The following is a 12863-nucleotide window of genomic DNA, read 5'->3' as shown; positions in this document are numbered from 1 at the left end:
TGATCATAAATGTGCTCATGTTCAAAGGAACTAACTCTAAATCGTGCCTACTAGTGATACTAATCAATGTCTACGAGGCTAAGGTCAGCTGCTTTTCTATAATTTCTGTATATGTTAACAATGCCTTCCACTTCTTATTCGAAGCATAAATTCACCCGTAGATGGTTAACATCCTTCCCGTCTCCAGCAGCGCTCCTCTTCCATTGCAATACCGGCAGCTGCGTCCTTAATCATTATCAATAATTCTTAGATTTTTTTTTCCATTTTCTTGGTTTTAACTCCTTTCATTATGCCGACCTTTGTAGTTTCCTCTAAGCAAATGTGACCGAAGGGTTCAATGAAATGTGGTCTATAGGTTATTTTGCAGCAATCCATCATAATGACTTCCTCTTTCCACATTTTCAACAATTACAGCGCCCTTTCAACATCTTTTCCACATTGCACTTGCCCTTAATTAACCCTTTAATAACTGAATAGTGAAAGTTCTGTAACACAGGGGCATTCACAGGTTTATTCAGGCACATGCATAATGAAAAGAAATCGCTTGTGTCTTGGATAGGACTGGTTCTGCAGCTCTCTATAAAAAGTGGTATAAAAATACTGAATGGGACTATTGTGGATTCTTTCTCTGCAGGTAAACCTATACATACAGATATATACCTGAGGAATACACACACGATGGGGCTTGTTCTATTGAATGGAACCTTCATGTTCCGGTGGCATGTGGAAGCACAGAAATGGACACTTTTAACTTACTTGGCTAGAGTGGTCGGTAGTTAACGTCACTCCTTAAAAACAGCATGACTCTGCCATGTCCAACACGTCAGCAGTGGACCTTCACAAAAAAAATAGGCAACAATATTCTCCTAAAAAGAGAGAAAAACAAAAATGTTATTTTTGCTTCACTGAAGACTATAGGGACTATTAGGACACCTGATACAATGAGCTTTTATGCATTTGGTTACCCAATTCACAATTTAATCAACAGAAAATTTATATCTGTATTTCTACAGGGCTGGTTGTCCGATGCATCGGCAACCTACAGCCTACAATTAGTTTTTATTAAATTACAATTCTTGCCCATGAACCTCATAAGGGTTTCTTGGGGGAAAAAATACGTATATGTTTAGTGAGAGCTGCGCAGTATTTTTAACATAAGCAGAAGCCTTCTGTAGTGAACAGGGAGACTGACACATTAACTATATAAATGTGTTTATACGTCTACTGATTTCTCCTTAGGTTAAGTTTGGCCAAACCAAATATTTAACATATGTTTATAGGTTGTACTTTTGGTCATGGAATAATTTTCACCTCTTACCTCAGTGTAAATGTACCTAATAAAAGAATAAACCTTGCAGTAAGAGTATAAACAGATCACAAACCAGCCTGGTGCTACTATGTTAGTTGAACACAAACTGATCCTATCTAAAGGGGAAATTAACGTTCTATTACCTTTTATGATCTTAAGGGCACTCCTAATGTATTTCGTGCCCGCTTAATGAGTTGTATCCCTACCCAGGGCATGGTAAAACACATAAATTACAGTACAGTATATAAACACACAAAAATGAAATACACTGAGTGTGAGTGAGTGTATGGTTGCACTCGCAGGAGGTCTGTCTGTGATCCAAGTAAGCTGGCATGAAAATATGTTGGCCCGACCAATATATTTCTATGAGCCGCACGTTACGGAAAAAGCCACATGTGGCTTGCGAGCTGCGGTTTGACCCCACTGTGATGTGCTCTGTCTATGGCTATATAGCCACCTTCCCTCGTAGGCAGTAACCCAGAAACCAGCTGTGAACAAAATATTGCTAAAACAGAATAAAAAATCTCTGACTTTTTCGTTCCCACATTCATCAGTGGATGTGCCAGTTTCTGCAGACGTAGGTCCTGAACTAATGTCCTGAATGTATTTATTGGAATGTCCTGAACAAATAAAAATTACAGCTTTTCCACAAGATCTGAACACCATGCCAATATCAGCTCTGATTAAGAATGCCCCCCCCCCAAAAAAAAAAACATGCTTGACTTCTGCTAATATGTGATCAGGATATCGCACTGTATATATGAACAAAGACACTGGAAAGGTAACATTGTGCAACTATTTTGTTTCAATGAGAAATTCATTTTAATGCCCAGTGCTGTATTTTGGGTGAAGACAGATGTTGTAAATCATATATATGAGAACTTAAGTAATCACAAATGACCGGAGTGCCTACATTTTAACTTTTTGGTTCTGAAACTGAATTGTGGGTTCAATCTTTTTCTTAAACTCAAAGCTATCCATCGTGGAGCAACCTGGTCACCTGTGTTGAACTAGGGAGTTTATCTTCTGAAGCAGAAGGCTATTGTCTGAACCCAGAGTTTCAGCTGTTGACTTGAATACTCAAGTTGATCTCAAGCATATACCACAGTTCTTTTGATTCAGATGTACTCATGCATTCAGTGGACTCTTAATAAGGTTATGAAAAGTCCAACCACTGACAAGAGGGGCAACCAAGTTCATTTAGCAAATACCAGAGGTACTCACATTGTTACAGCATTTATTGCATTGGCCATTTGTAGAACAGATATGACAGACATGGTCATTACAATGCTGCTAAGAATGTAAGAATTTCTGTGATTACCATATAATCAGTTAACAAACTTCATCAATAAACTGTGATTTAAGAAGCGCATCAAAAAAACTGAGTCTGGGTCATCAGGAGGAGAAGGTAGCAAGTCAGCTAAGATATCCCATCTCACTCCATATTTCAATTTACATCCTTCGGGAAAGAGAATATTATATATCCAGCACAGGGCCTTTTATCACAATCCTGTGTGATAGATTTGTGAAACATCAACAGGATTTATGAGTTAAACCATAAACCTACAGATTCACTATGCACTACCAAGGGCCTGCTACAGTATGAGTGTATGAGATGATATTCAAGCATTCTTACTGACGCTATCGCTATAAATTCTGTAAGATAATGTAGCCTTTGTGGAATACGTTTCTGGAGCTGGTCTTTTATAATGCATAGTGAAGTCAAGGAGCCAAGATGTTTCATCAGGTGCTCACAATTTGGTAAATAAACCCCTGAACTTTTGATCAAGTCAATATGCAACTACACAAACATAGCATGCTTTCATTTTGTAACCGGTTGACCATCCTTTTCTAGATGCACCCAAACATGGACGGCCAGTAGACAATGCACACTAGTTACAGCAAGCCACATTGTATTACCCAGCATTTCTTCTCTGTAAAGTACAATATCCACCACTTTCACTCACAGAATATCATGCAAGCTATATTCTATGTAGGTCCACATAAGTGGGCAGAGCCTCATAGTTTATGGGTTGTTGATGCATGCATTTTTTTGTTTTGATGTTAGATGAAATACATCCATGTAAGAACTTGTTAAACCTTCAGGAATGTGTTCAGTGAGATTCATATGTACTATTCTAGATTATTGATGATCAATTTCTCTAAGGTGTTTGATCTGTTAACTCAATCTGAGTAAATGAACAAGTGCATGGATCTTATTAAAACTTAACACCAGCCTTCACTTGCCAGCTGGATAGAAACCTGGAAATAAAGCTCCACAATGTCTAAGCATTGCCAGAAAAAAACCCAAAACAAACATATCTACATCTGGACACCACACGCCAAAGTCCAGACTTATATTCCCAGACTCCTAGAGACAACATACCCAACGGTCTGTGTGAAGCTACTCCACTCGGGATTGCTCATGTCATGTAGCAGCTTCCTTTTTTAACGTGTGTTTGGGGCATTGCCAGCTATCAGCAGACAACACTAGCAGATAAAGTCAAGTTAAGGTCTTTGAGTTGCCATAGACGGGAACTACAACCTGGAAGAGACTGTATGTGGATTGTTGCAACACAGAGCTGAATATTCTACGAGGCATATTAATAATGAGACCGTCTTAAAGGTTCTAAAGAAATACTTATGATAATCAGCAGTTTTTTTTTATTTTTTTGGACTCAAAAAACAATAATCCCGCTTGAGATATGCAAGATGTGTTCATTAATCTTTTCACATTCAGAGAAACAATAAACTGGATTACAAACATTCAGACAATTCACAAAACTTTCAATAACATAGGTTTTAAAAACTATTTGAGTCATTTGTGAGATGAGAATGGAGCTGACAGCCTGGTGTATACAGTATGATGAGGTTATCACACTGAAGTATACACTTATTTCTAGAAGGGTGAGGAAGTTACTTTATCCCCCTTGAGAACCCATAAAGTAAAATATACGCAAGATAAACGCTGAAACACTACATCTGGTTAAAAGCACTCTAGATTCCAACACAAAATAGTTTCAACAAACTATATTATGGTGGCAGTATACGGTCCTCTACACCACGGCAGGCTCTAGTCTACCCCAGTTCCCATATCACAATGACTACAGTACCACTACCTGGAGTTTTAGCAGCTTGGAGGAGACTTTCTAAGCATATATTTTTGCTGGCTGCTCCACAAGGCTTTATAGTGCAACCAAGGACATTGGTAGCCAGAACACCGTTGTAGCCTTAGTTGCAGACTGGTGCAAGTCAGGTTAAGATGAGGAAACCAGCAATCTCAATCTCTATGATAAAATAGTGACTGGTTATTTGTAGTAGAAGCTGTGGCAAAACACTAGCTAGCAGAAAAGAAGTGTGGCTGCTTCTCATAAGCTACTTTTGTTTATTTTATTTACCGTATTTGCTCGATTATAAGACGACCCTGATTATAAGACGACCCCCCAAAATCTGAATATTAACTTAGGAAAAAAAGAAAAAGCCTGAAAATAAGACGACCCCAAAGGAAAAAAGTTTTACCAGTAAATGTTAATTCATGTAAACTATTTTTTTTAATAAAAGCTATGATTGAGAAAAAGATTTTTTTTGTTTTTATTTCTTGTATTTTCCAACCTGTCCCCCAGTTACGCACATCTGCCCCCAGGCTTGCCACTCCAATATGGCACTGTGGCCCATGATATGCCTTTTAACCCTCTATATGCCACTGTGCCCCATGGTATGCCTTTTGACCCCCTATGTGCCACTCTGCCTCCAGAAATGCCTTATACCCCTATATCCCATTCTGGCATTTAGGGGGTTAAAATGCATATTATGGGGCAGAGTGGCATATAGGGAGGTATAAGGCATTCCAGGAGGCAGAGTGACATTATGGGAGTTAAAAGGCATTGTATAGAGCACTCTGCCTCCAGAAATGCCTTATACCCCTATATGCCACTCTGCCATTTAGGGGGTTAAAAGGCATATTATGGGGCAGAGTGGCATATAGGGAGGTATAAGGCATTTCAGGAGGCAGAGTGCGCTATTAAATCCCCCCTTAACGCCACTCCAGAAATGCCCTATGCCCCCATTTAACACACACACACACCCTATACCCCCATTTAACTAACTAACACACACACACACACACACACACACTCTCTCTCTCTCACCCCCCTTCCCCCGCTCTCCCCCCTCTCTTACCGGTGCTTCCAGCCGGGGCAGCGGGTTGACGTCGCCTTCTGCTGCAGCCGGAAGGATGTGTGGCTAGCAGCGGGGGTTTGTATGCGTCCGTCGCGTATACTTTCCCCGGCTGTCAGAGATCAAAGTTCCCCGCACCGGTGCGGCACCGGTGCGGGGAACTCTAATCTCTGACAGTTGGGGAAGGTCTATGCGACGGACGCAGACAACCCCCGCTGCTAGCCACACCTCCTTCCGGCTGCAGCGGACGTTGTCTACGCGGATCGCGTAGACGTCAACCCGCTGCCCCGGCAACGCAGTAGGAAGCAAGGAAGCACCGGTAAGTGTGTGTATGATGGGGGGGGGGGTGAGACAGGAGGATCCAGGTCCCCTGCAGCAGTGCGGGGGATCTGGATCTTAGTCTCCTAATCAGACCTCTATTTGAGGTCTGATTAGAAGACGACCCCGATTAGAAGACGAGGGGTATTTTTCAGAGCAAAAACGCAATGGCAGGCAACACCGCATGCAGGGGCAGAACTAAAATAAATAACACCCTGGGACAGAATATTTGTCGGTTCCCCCAACCACTGTTGGACCTTCATAAGCGTCATGAGATGCCAAGTTGTTACTGTGTTTGCTTTATGCAAGACTACTGCTGACTACACATTTTAAAAAGGTGATGATATAAAAGGCCATGCTTTTGATTATAATTGTTCCAAGTCTGATGTGTTTTTAAGATATAATGAAATGGACAGCACTATTCTATAACCCTATTTCCTAAAACAAGAACAGTCTCTCATTTCAGCGACACAATCCTCGTACAAATGGTTTTTGGGTAAAAGCATTTTCCAAAGTCAGCTTTTGCTCTCACATAATAGGTATTACCTTTCATAATTAGTTCTAAATACTAACAGACCAGACTCCGAGGCCTTGTGTGTTGCTAATAAATGACTCTGTTCCACTCCACATTTGCTGTCAGTAGAGAGGCATATGCCAGGAATGCTGAATCCACCATAAATATTTTGCCTGAATGTTCACCACCTGGAACAGTAAATTACTTTTTGACAACAAGCTGGATGTCCCCAGAGGCAGACGTATTTAGCTATACTATTTATTGCATAGGGGACAATTACTTCATCACTTTTAAGTTTTTGCAACTGTGTTATTTTTATTCAACTAATAAATCTTACATTGGTTTCATTCCTTTCCTAATCTTGGGTGTAGTAATATTTTGAGCTACTACTCAAAAATATTATTTAACAGGTGAAAATAAGAACTAGTAAAAGGAGTCTTCTTGGGGGAGATTATTATTCTGCATTTCAAAATGGATTTTTGTGGACTTAATAATATATTCATACAATGGGGGGGTCACTTCTACAAACCATCATTCATACATCCATTACAGATGCTTATTATTATTAATACATATTATATTATTATTGTTGTTTGTTATTTAAAAAAAAAAAAAAAAAAAAAAAAAAAATCACAAAAAATATTTACAAATTGGATGCCCCACTTGTCAGAGTGGGATTGTTTGCATTTTTTGTCTACTAATTTTTCGTACAAGAGTTGCATTCAAAACATTTTTTCCCAACAAAATATTTATACATTTGATCAATATCAATTTTGTTTACTAAATTACAAATCAGCCTCAAATAAACTCTTGCTATATTCCTATCCATTGATTTAAATTATTAATCTTTATTAATATTATTAAAATCATTAGGACCATATCAGGCATGGGGACTGGTCCTGGTGTAACATCCTGAGGACAGATGACATACTACAAAGGAACCATCTTGTTCAATTATGTTCAACAGTGCACTGTACAACATTCAACATACACTAATTATATAGTATGGAATATCTAATGAACTTTGTTTCCTAATAATAGTTTATTGATACTAAATAGGTTTCTTAATATCTCATCTTTAATAAGACAGATATGGCTTGGAATGGAAGATCTTCTAAGTAGGAAAGGCTGAACAGAAGAATATCATTTCTATTATTTCAGAGAAGGTGATGAACAATAAAAAGTAGAATGTCTAGAACTCATATAGCAGAAATGTACATTTTTACATTTTTATGGACTGAGGAGAAGGAGCCATAATAAAACCAGCTTCATGCATCTCTTGGGTGTCTCTAGAATGACCACTTGCTCAAAATGGCCACTTGTTGCATAAACCTCTGCTGCTGAAATTAAGCATTAAAAGCTATACCACCACACAAAATCAGACGTCACATCCTAATTTCAAGAAGCTACACCTCCAACTCAATGAACAAATTATACCTCCTGTGTTTAACGACAGTTGAGAAGCATTTAACATATCTTGTCTGGCCACTTTAGCGCCCATTGTAATTATTCAGCTTACTTGGTACTAGCCCTTCTCTCTCATGCTTTGGTTGAGTGACGTTACATAGATAACACAGGCCTAAGTATGGTTTCCTATATGTTATCTGCAAATCTGCTATGTGAACTATGCACATCCTTTGTTGAACGTGAAAAGTATCAGAGGTTTTGATCACAAACGTTAAATTGCTTAGCTCACTAAGCTACACGTCTTTGATCATTTGTTCTTCAATCCATCCTGTCTTCTACCCAACCATATTAAAAATTAGGTTTAACAGCTATAGGAGCTGTGCACTACCCCATCCAGTGCCACAAGAAAAGCCAATCTTCTGGCACCCAAACATTTGACAAAGGGGTGCCAAGTATTCTAGCTGGATGTCGCTGTGCTCGGGGAATTCTCTGTGCAAAGGCAGCTTTGCATTCTATATATCTAGCGGAGACAGGGAAAAGTTTTTCCAATAGCAACTACAATTATTGTACAACACAATGTGTTATCATAATATCAGTTATATTTTGTTAAATGTAATAACTAAGCCGTAATTAAATATACAGATTATATATATAGATTTTATAATAACTGATTATTAGTTATAATAGACAAATCACTTGTGGGATAGCAGATCATAAAGCTGGCATTGTAAATTACCAAACCAATGGGTAGTAATAATCTATAATTACTCAAAATGTACACTTTACAATAGATTATCTTAGACCGCAAATTATTTGCAAGAGTAACTGTTTGCGGAATAGTCTAATCTTTTAATTGCACCTTTTACCAATCTTTAAGGTGTCATTTTTGATGCTCAGGGATCTATCTCAGGTGTTGTGATCTATTGCATTTAAGATAATAGCTTTAATAGAAGTATAAACGTATTTCTACAATTAACCAAGAAAACCATACAATCTTCAAAATACTTACTGTCTAGCAGTACGGGGCAGTGTAATGAAAATGTTTACTATCAGAGCAACAAGTAACAAACCTATGCAGTCCATGATTTAGACTTACTGAGGGTCATGGGAGTTGGTCACTAGAATGCAACATGAGCAGGCTGGATACACGAATGAATGATAACGAATGATTGCACTTGATTTCTGTAACAAATTGTTATAGTACTACAGCTATATTGATCATCTCCAACTGGAGTGAATAATGGGAATTATAGTCTGACAGCAGGCGATATGGCATAGATGCTTTGCAGTGTTTTGTTATCGCTGCCTAACAGCATATAGGAATGGCACAGAAATGTAAATAAGAGACATTCTTTAGATTGTTACCGCTGGCAATCAGGGCTCTCCACACCTCTTAAAGTTATCTATATTTAAATATATATGTTATTTATGCCCCACCATTGAACATGGCTGAGGTATCCTTGGCATTTATAGCTGAAAGTTAATAACACCAACCAGGTTTTATCTGATACCAAGGAAAGATTGAAAAATAATTATAATCCGTATTATACAATTCTTTTTAAATAAATCACTACTTTATTACTAATTAAGACATGGTCAATGTTTTGAAATAAGTCAAATACATGCAATTTACTTACATTTTTTTAACCAAAGAATGCGAAATGAGAAAGGAAGACACAGGCAGTGGCCACAATAAATAAAATATCCTTATATTTATTTGTCCACCAAAAGTTATCTTAGGGATCTCTTTTAGGGGCTGTAAATGTAACCTGGCACAGTAAAGGACACACTTGGGTCCCTCCATCTGTTATAATCTATAAAAGCATTGTTATATTAAATGTTAGCTTGAAAGATATATGTGCAAAAATCTAAAGTAGACACACATTTTCGCTCAAACATCAGATTTGAGAGATATTAGAAATATACAATTTTGTAAAATCTGCACACAGACAAATAAAAAAAGAATGCCTTGGATACAAATAAGTAACCATACCTCCCATGAACCAGGCTCTCAGCACCGTCACTTATTGGTATCTTTGTTTCATTACACTTCACGCAGGGTTCTGTTACTTGATGCCCACAGCTTTACAATAGCGGGATTTTAAAGGCAGCCCATCACCAGATGGAAGCTTCTCAACACCGATCTAAAGATTTTCAGTCATTAAGTATAATGTGATGTGTTGCTTTCCCCTCTGTGGCTCAGAGGGTTAAACCCCATATGTTATCTAAGCGTAATAGCACCTGAAGCACAACAACAGCTGGAAAAGAATGCCCTTTGCCCCAACCCTGACCTAGATTGGGGAGACTGATAAATTTGTGTTGAGTTTAGGAGCCAGGCAGATATATCTGGAAGCCATCCTGATTTTCTTCATAGCCTATAAAGGAGAGTTCAATGTAGAATACTCAGTAGGAGTCCCCAAAAATACTTTAGAAACTGAGGCTCCCTGACATATATGGATTCTGAAGCGCTTACCAAGATCATATAGGCAAACTTTCCAAACCCATCAGAAATCATTCCACAAAATCCTGCATTTTAACTAATGCAATAACAAAACCAATGGGCGATAGTGAGCTGGTGCAATGGACATCACTAGGCATTCTTTTGGGTTAATTCACTAAAGCATCCTCATTTCACTATGGGCTCTCCACCAAGAAGGTCTGAGCTCTCCACCAAGAAGGAGACTGAAGGTATTTCACTAATTTATTTTGGCATTATATATATGGCCAGCCAAACTCTTCTCGCAAGACAGACTCACTGGGGTTGGACCTCCAAGTGAAGAAGTTTAAAATACAACTTTCCTGTGACCTCTCCATTTAGTGAATAGCCGCCTCTGTGCATCCTTCATACAACCCGGGACACCCTGGGGGTTCTGTCTTTCTTTTTATGCCAGAGCATCTTTTTGTGTAACACCTATACCGCTAAACATTTTTCATAGCCTCCAGATGTCATGCTTGCGTGATGTTGTCAGCCTGCTTCAAGTTTACATTTTTTCACACATGTCTATTCTAGTACAATAAAATGTGATACATTTTATTACATACGGCAAATGTGTATGTGCGGATTAATGCCATTTAAAATGTTTAAGACTTTCAATGGATGGGGTAAGCACAGTGCTGCAAAGTATTATCACTTAAACCGTGCCAAGTGGTGAGAACATACCTCTGGCATTTTTAATGGACAATATCTTCAGAATATTAAGTTAAATCAATAACCGACAAGTGAATTAATATAGTATAATGGTGTTTTTTTGTAGTCATTACATTTCCTAGAAAGTAGAGATATACAGATGTTCTTCCAATGTTGCGTGATGTTGTCAGTGTGCTTCAAGTTTACATTTTTCACACATGTCTATTCTAGTATGATAGTGTGATGTGCGGAATAATGCCATTTAAAATGTTGAAGGCTTAGTATGGATGGGGTAAGCACAGCATTGCAAAGCATTAGTTTGTCACTCAAAGATTTAAACCTTTAAGTCCCAAATGGTGTTGCATTTATTATTTTGATTAGTGTATCCTATGTGACATACAGAGTTTGTAAAGTTTAAACTGTTACAGTTCCTACAAATATTTTTGTCTGCTGCTGGTTATGGGGGGGATTTCCTGAATCGGGGGCTTCCTATTCACAGGAGCTTACAATCTGCCACTGTCATACGTTTGGCCATGTGAGAAAGGAGTGTGTGTATTCTCCAGAAGTGTGTAAACTACACAATCCAGCCTCTTCCAATAGTGCCACTTCCAGCCAGCAGAGAAACAAGAAACTTGTTATCTAGAAGGCACAATACCAGCATTGATAAGGCAGCAGCCACTGACAAGTGTACTGGGCTCACATTTCATACACAGGCAGCCAGGCATACGATAAGGGTATTTCACTCTACCTGAGCACAGACACTCCTGGCTTCTGTCTTCTTCTTTTTATTTCTTCAAGTTAGCACTTAACTGGGATCGACCACACAGCTCCAGCAATGCCCCCTCGCAGCTTTAATCCCCACTCCAATGTGATGACACACTCTAACCCCAACCATCTGTTGAAACACGTCGCCCAGCACAGTCCTGTGTCAAGACAAGGCTACCCAATCCAATCAATGGGGCTGGATGAGTCCTCCAAAAAAAAAGAACCCCTCCAGAGGCTGCAGACACAGGCAGCAGCTCCGAACACCCTTCCACGAGTAACCTGAGAGTGGGAGATGGGGAGCGCTATAAAAAGAGAACTGGTGGGTGGTGCTGCAGACAAGGTAGAGGGAGTGATCAGATCTGATGACCACTCGTGTTAGTTTCACTAACCCCCCCCCCCTTCAACATTCCAAAGGAACCCCTAGGAACCTCTGTGTGGAGTGTAGCAAAGCAGAAGAGCCACATAAAAATAAGTGCTTTATTGGGGGGTCATTTCCTGCTAATCACACTTTAAAAAAAAAAAAAGTGTCAATTCGTGTTTTTTTACCCAGAATTTGTGTCCTAGCTGGATCCTCGCTCTTATGGAATAATACCGGAGTACTTCGCACTATTTCAGCCCCTTTTCACCCCTCCGTCTCCCCTGATCGGTTGCTTCCAGCGGCTCCTGGGTTAAATGAAAGCATGTTTAGACCGCAGAGAGAGTGCACACGCTGCGCCCGACACGCTGCTTTCCCGTGGGCTCCTCGGCCGTGAAAGGGTTACCTTTTAGACACACTGTCAGTCCGATCAGATGCTCGGATCTGTTCATCTAAACTTGTGGAGCGGAATACGATTAAACTCCATCGAACCGCCCGGCCATTCCCACGAAGCCTGCCCTCTTTCTGTTCAATTAGCTGAGCTGTGAACTCCCATAGACAGCCGTGTGTTGCTAACACGGGACCCTGCTGTCTCTTCCCCATTGTGCCTTTCTCTCTGCCCCACGTTTAAGGAGCATTAAAGAGAAGCGCTCTAATAAAGCAGATCCCGGGATCTCACTGACTCCGGCTCAATCACCCCCTTTCAGCAATCACTGCTTTATGTTAATGCTTACATCGCGATTGTTATACCAAATACAGATTTCTGCTAGATGCCCATGCATTTCAATCTGTCATCCGGTGAATTTAATATTATATTAGTCTATAATTGTATTGTAGAATTGTTAGATTTAAATAAGCAGGTGCAAATGAAGCCATGTTTTATTTCCCCCAA

At 39.5% G+C, this 12863-nt stretch overlaps 1 long non-coding RNA gene across 1 annotated transcript; it reads right to left on the bottom strand.

The window, feature by feature from the left end:
- Positions 1-296: 296 nt before the first annotated feature.
- Positions 297-12009, bottom strand: LOC128497585 (uncharacterized). Its single transcript, XR_008354332.1, has 2 exons — positions 11600-12009; positions 297-866 (listed from the first exon to the last, which is right to left on the bottom strand). It is a non-coding gene; the product is annotated as an uncharacterized LOC128497585 (long non-coding RNA).
- Positions 12010-12863: the final 854 nt, after the last annotated feature.

The sequence above is a fragment of the Spea bombifrons genome, chromosome 5 (genome assembly GCF_027358695.1).
Source record: "Spea bombifrons isolate aSpeBom1 chromosome 5, aSpeBom1.2.pri, whole genome shotgun sequence".
NCBI classification, from domain to species: Eukaryota; Metazoa; Chordata; class Amphibia; order Anura; family Pelobatidae; genus Spea; species Spea bombifrons.
The sequence above is the reverse complement of the archived record's forward strand: the minus strand, read 5'-3'. Positions and strand labels throughout refer to the sequence as shown.